Source organism: Spermophilus citellus (assembly GCF_964194105.1).
Source record: "Spermophilus citellus genome assembly, chromosome: 15".
In the NCBI taxonomy this organism is placed as follows: Eukaryota; Metazoa; Chordata; class Mammalia; order Rodentia; family Sciuridae; genus Spermophilus; species Spermophilus citellus.
The window spans coordinates 36,591,568-36,598,982 of NC_138195.1; positions in this window are offsets into that span (position 1 = coordinate 36,591,568).

Sequence of the window (7,415 nt, forward strand, 5' to 3'; positions counted from 1 at the left end):
TTCTGATGGATAACATCTAGGAAACAGAAGGAGAGGATGGGATCAAGTGGAAGAGTTTTACATATATAAATATATAAATATATATAAAAAGTTTTATATAAAATGTATAAAAGTTTTATGTATATATGCATATATATGCTTTATATATATAAAATGTATAAAAGTTTTATATATATATATATATATATATATATATACACACACACACACACACACACACACACACATACATACTTTAAATACACTTTTGTATCCTGGAAAATAAATGAGGCACATCCAAGTTTTCAAACTAAGCAGTTATAGGGGGCTACCCATTTAAAATGTAGCCTATGATATAAACATGGCTGACAGCCAGTACATTGCTAGATGGTTAGCATGTGTTGAATGCTCACCATCTACCAGACACTGCACCAAAGCACTCTCACATACATGATCTAATTCAATTACCACCCTAGCAATTTAGCATGCTAACACCATGAACTGAGTAAATACAGCATAGAAGACCTTCACCAGCAGAGCTTATCAAAAGGATTATTCTGTATTTTAACTGAGTTGTAGCAGAATGTCCTGGTGCCGTTTACAGGAATTGAAGGGATGTATTTACATAGTGACTGCCTCCAGAATAACTCCCTCTGAGAAAGTTCCCACGAGGCAGTTACAGTGCTGTTCTGGAACTGTAATAAAGCAAATGATTCAGTAAGTTGAATTCTTCCATTGTGTGATTAACAAAGACACAGAGCATTACACAGATCACCAAACTGCAATGTGCTCACAAGGAAGTCCCACAGCCTCAGCCTGAGAGAACAGAGGCTGGCTGCATACAGCTGCCTGAGGAAAACCAGTGTCTCCGGTTTAAAAAAAAAAAGTTTAGAGTCCAGGAAAAGGGTTTTGTTTTTGCTTTTTGTTCTGTTTGCTTACTACTTGTTCCTTTATCTCACACATAAGCCAACCACCATTTTGAGTCTTTTTTCCTAAATTAGATATACATTTTTCAGGTGACCTTATATTTTTCTATCTATATGCTTCCTTTTTTTTTTTTTTTTTTTTGGCCCTAGGGAGTGAATCCAGAGGTACTTGACCACTGAGCCACATCTCCAGCCCTTATTTATTTTGAGACATAGTCTTACTAAATTGCTTAGAATCTCACTTAGTTTCTGAGGCTAGCTTTGAACTTGTGATCCTCCTGCCTTAGCCTCCCAAGTTGCTAGGATTACAGGCATGCTCCACCATGCCCAGACTTCTATATGCTCTCAATAGTATTGAGAAATACTCTCCACAAACACATGAACAAATTGGTTATTTTTTCCTGATGATTCTTAGTCATCATAAGTATTTATATTCTAAAATCATAAATCAAAAAATATTTACTAATCATTGGGATGAGCTCATGTGTAGAAATGCAACAAAACAGATGAAATTGAAGGAAAAAAAACAATGGAATGTTTCAGAGGATAAACAGGGAAGTAGAAACAAATTAAATGAAATTTCAAAAGCTAGCCTAAAACCAAGAAACCAGATCTAAGAAGTATAGTGTCTCATCAGAATTGCTTTACATCTACAAGTGCTCTATGTTCTTCCAGAGTTGTAAAGAACAAACCTTAAACTTTAGAGGACAGGTTCACCTCACACCTCAGACTTTACCTCATTAATTTATACACCAGGATTCTGGAAGCATAATGAAAAGGCAGAGACTGAGCAAGACAAAAAAAAAAAAAAAAAAACAGAAAATGAAATATTAGTCTCCAAAACCCAAAAGGAAAAATTACATTTTTGATAGGACTGATAAAAAAATAGAGTAGATATTTATATGTATATACATATATAAATATATCTAATTGATATATATTAATATTAATATATATATACATATATATGTGTGTATGTATATATATATATATATATATATATATATAAAGCTTTAACTCTCTGAGTAGAAAGATTATATTACAGCCAGATTTTATTATTCTGTTCAACACACATAGATTATTGAGGTACTATATTTACCTTGTATCAATAAATAACATTAAATGAAGTAGGACTGATTCATGGCTGACATAAATTTTGTCTGTATTACTACTTTCTGCGGACATTGCTGCTCTAGTTCTCTCTGTCATACCAATACATGCACACCGCAATCATAACCATAAACTAAATGACTACATACTCGGAATAGATGGCTGTTAGAAAATACTCACACTAATTGATAATGACATCATGCTGGTATGCACATTACAATGTAAATGAGGCTTCCAGACTCATTTATGGCTCTTTTATTCAAAGTTTAATACTTATTGCTTTTTTTTTTTTCTTTCATGGTTTAGAAGGTTCTTCTTAAGGCTGTGGGATCACTTATTCCTGCTGATTTTGCCCCTTGGAATTGGGCCAAGAGTACCAATTTTTAACTGTATTTTAAAACAGATGCTTACCAGCAATGAAGCAGAATTGAAATGGATAATGGAAACCACATTACTGAAAGAAAACAAGTAAGGAGAAAACTGATTAACAGATTTATCCAGGCAGCCATTTGGCTTTATTAAAAATTGAATTATTCTTTGCATCAGAATATAATATCAGTGTTTCCATGCTTTTGTCTGAGTGTGTATAAAGAGAATCAACCAAATGAGCCCTTTATATTACTGATACATTTTGAAAGGTGGTTTAACAGCCATCTCACACACATCTGTAAGCTTAAGTGATTTCTCAGGGTCATACAAAGATCTAGGAATCAAATGCAGAACTCTGAACTTCCCTTCAAGTGTTTGCAAACCTCAGCCAAATTTAGCAAAACCAGGAAAGAAAACAGTGCTTGATATTGTGCCCAGCTTTTCTTTGGCTCATATTTGTGATGATTCACAGCAAGACCACATGGTTTCCCTGTGTCTCAACTCCTTCATTTTCTAAGAACTCGCCTTTCTCGAAGACTCCCTTATTCTCTTCAATGCTAGAGAGTATGGAGGAAAATTACCCAAATCTGAATTTGGGTCTTGTAGATATAGGAAATATTTTTTCTTTATCTTTATAAGAAAAGTTGTAGAAAGTTAATCCATCACTTAACTGTAGTACATTCTTAAGCTCAAAGAGATTCACTTTTGCTGAGTTTAACTCACTCACGAGAATATTCTCCTTCATGCAGACAAATTTCATGTTCCATATGTGGCTCATAGCATGTAACTCATTACTGAGACATTGCTCACCTAGTACACTGTTTATAGTGGAGGGAGGAAATGGCATGTGTTCTTATGCCAAGAGCTGAAAAGATAGTTTTGTTTTGTTTTTTAATTAACATAAGCTCTACCAAAGTGAAGGAGGAAAAAAACAACTTCATTACTGAAAATAAATAGCGGAGATGTAAAATTGGGATCAGAAATGATGGAAACATTAAGAGAAGTAGACTGTGATGATCTCACCAAGTGATATCACCATAGTCATTTTTCAGTGCAGTAGTAATTTGGCAGAGGGATGGTCTGACAGTAGCTCTACATTTTGCTTAGCTGAGAGCTTCCCTTGTAGCATAATACATCATGGAATTGAAAGCATTCAGCTTTGTTTTGCAATTCACAATTCAGCCCAGGTGGGCCACTATTACACAATAACTGTACAGCTGTTAGTATCATTGCCTAAATTGCCCTTCCTTTTTTAAAATTTACAGTATAATCTGTTCAACCAATAGATACTAATGTCCAAAAACTCAGCTCTTATTTACCATTTACTCCCTATAAAGGTCCAAATAACTAACAAATCATTCTCAAAGGAATTCCAATTATGCTGCTTGTTCCCTTAAAAAGTATAAAGGCAAAAAAAATGTCAGCATTGTGCGTAAGAAATAATACTCCCAACACCTGCTAACAATACACACTGTATAAAGCACTTAGCCTGTAATGCATTTCTGGAAATAATTTCAGAAATTTACAAACATAATTTTTGGCCTATCTTCCCACCATTGTAAAGACTCTACCATATGCTACAATTTTTATCTGAATTGCCTGATGCTCTATTCTTGATGTTAACTTGGTGGGGAGAACTTAACAGATACATAGGTTGTATCGAATACACAGAGTTTGTCAGAGTTAATGCTTATAAAAATTAATAGTCTCTGCTGAAACTTTCTGATCCCAAAGAAATCATTCATTTTTTAACTGACAGTGTTTGTCTTCATCCAAGAGCTCTTGAGTACATCTAAAGAGCTTTGCTCAGTGTGATAAATAGAACACACGTTTATTCATTTGTTTCAAAGCTTTGAAACACTTTTTTTTAATGTTCTAAAGACTTTCAAAGAGAGCAATAAGTTAAACAAATTAGAGAGGACTGAGAATAGAAAGGTCAAACTCAGGTGTGATATATATTTGTAATGGAGAGGGCTAAAATAACACAGAATTATGTTCTATGTATTTTATGGGAAGGAATGACTACAGGATAAAGAAATTTCTGCTCACTATTTTCTCTCTTAACCAGTGCTGTTGGCAATTTTTGTTAGATTTTCAGCAGTGAAAAGATGGTGTCAGAGGGATGGTCTAACGGTAATTCTACATCTTGCTTAGAAATAAGCAAACTTCCTCCTGCTCTTTACCCCAACAAGCATCTTCTTTATTGTTCACACCATGGGCCTACCATCTATTTTCTGACTGTAGTGATGTTTCTCTCTGACATGGGTATTTCTACATCATGATATTTTACTAACAAGCTTATGAATACACCTGACACATCTTATGACTTTAATCTTTATGAGAAATTTCTCAGTATGTTATTAAAAAATTGTCTGATCCAGATTCTGTTGTTTTCTGCTTCTCCAAAATAGCTTTTATTCATTAATTATTTACTTGATTTATATGAAATGTGTTCACTGCCCAAGGACTTCTGTGTTTGTGCATAAAATTTCAACTACATCCAGCAGCTAAAATCCCTCTAAAACTATAATGAAATTACCAAGTTAATGGAGCGGTGTAATCAAACCAGAGTTAATAAATATGGTGTGGCCTTAATAGACGCCATAAGAACAAATGTCAATAGATATTGACAATTTGCCATGTGAAAGCATGACATTTATTATGTTTATATTCATGTTGTCATGCATTTATTATTTTTATGATCCAGTTATACTGAGTACCTTGGAACCGCAGTACTGGGCTTTATGGAAATAAAAGAAATAAACAATTTTCCACTTTCTGAAAGTAAGTTATCTATTTTTTTTAATAGCATGCATTAAAGTTTGCCAGAGGGGTTAGTCCATTGAAATGCACAGACTCCTACTAACACACAATGTGAAAAATGTACCTTTAAAGATTGGTAGTGAAACAGGAGTCTGCCAGAAAGGTTTTAAGTTATAAATACATTAGGAAGTGGTTGTTGTATCTCTTTGTTGTCTTTTATTCCTCATTATGGAAATATTTCAACTCATGAGAGTCTGTTTATGCATGCAAGCACATAATTCTTTTGAACACACATGGTTCTTAAATTCTTCTAGAATCTTCTCACAAACATCTGCTTTTCTAGCATGTATTTTACGTCAAATTTAAGTCAAGAATGAACGTGCTCCCCAAACCTATCACAGAGTAGATAGGACCCTTTTGCTAAAATATGCTTTGCCAAATTCTGCCCTAATCCCTAAAGCTAGATGAAGAGAAGTTCCAAAGAACACAGAGATGGCTACACCACCTTTTGGATCTTACTGTTTATAAGCTTCTTGTTTATGTGTTTAGAGAAACAATGCACACTGCCAGAAAGGAGCTTCCCGCCCACATTTTGATGAAAAAAATAAGAAATATTATTAATTTCTATTCTCATAAAAAAAAACACTGAGATGCTTTAACTTTATCTTCAAAAATAACTATAGTGGACAATTGTTGAACTAGAGTGATAGATATATGGATATTTATTATACTATTCTATCTATTTTTTGAGAAAAAAAGTAGAGGTTTAAAAATTTCTATTAAAGGGGCTGGGGATGTGGCTCAAGCGGTAGCGCGCTCGCCTCGCATGCGTGAGGCCCGGGTTCGAACCTCAGCACCACATACCAACAAAGATGTTGTGTCCGCCGAGAACTAAAAAATAAATATTAAAAATTCTCTCTTTCTCTCTCCTCTCTCACTCTCTCTTTAAAAAAAATGTCTATTAAAAAGCAAGAAATAAAATTGCATATTCATTACAGAAAATTTTCAAAGTACAAAGATGAAAGTACAAAGCAAAAAGATGAAATCACTCAAAGGCAGTATTTTAGTCAATTTCCCTCTAGTTTTCTTATTAGAAAAATATTACTGTAATTATACGGACAGAGCCACAAATTGGTGCCATACTGTATATATCTTATTTTATACTATTCTCTCTTAATTTATTATGAATAATTTCTCAAAAATGTGACTTTTTAGCTGTATAAAATTTTATTTTATGATTTTAACTTGTATCTCCCATTATTGGGTATTACCTTATATGTCACTTTCTCCCAATACTTACAAACAATGTTCCACTAAAAGTTATAGGTGATATTTACAGATGTTTATGATTATGTCCTTAGGACACATTTCTACAAAACATGTTTTCAGGTCTAGAAATAAGTAAGCTTTTATATTTTTATGGATAGTTTCATATGAACATACAAAAATGCCATTAATTCACATGCCCACCAAAGTGTATGACAAGATGCACTCCCCTGCATGCTTGCCAATTATTCATCTTGCATCTCTTTCATCATATTGAGGTTAGACACTTTTAATATGCCAGCTTAAGTTCTTGATTTTTTATAGAAGAGGGGAGATTTGTCTCTTATTATATTATTTTAGTCATTCCACTTATTCAATTCAAAATGTTTTTAGCTAAGTTTTATGTCTTAATTTCCCACATAAGGACATGATTTCTACAATAAATAAAATCACCTTCAACAGTTTAATCAACCACTGAAGACAATTTACTCTAGAATTAAAATTATAATTACAGAAATGATATTAAGAATGCCCACTCCTCATATCATAGTCAAAAAAGGAAAACAACACTCCATTCTAGCTAGAGAAGAAGGTAAACTTTAGTTGTGGTTCTATAAGTGAGTCTAGGAGTAAGGCATAAAATGAGACCCCCAGAGGGTCTGTAGATATGGAAGTTGCAACTTAAAACTTGTGAGTTTCCCCATTACCCGCACCCATCCGACAGTAGTTTCCTTCCAAGTTCAGTGCCTGAACTCTATAATTGAGTAATGAAATCGTGAAGCTTTCATGCTACTCTACTTCCTGAATAGTAGAATTTTATAGATTAAAATAAGTGAGGAAAAATAACAATTATTTGGGTCATTTGACTATTTATATTCATAAAAGGAGCATTATTATCTAGTTTAACTTATAGCCACTTAGGGCACCATCTACATTATTTTCTATTTTCTTAGGTAGTTGTCATTTTAGAAATCAACTTTCATGATTATATCGGTGGATTTA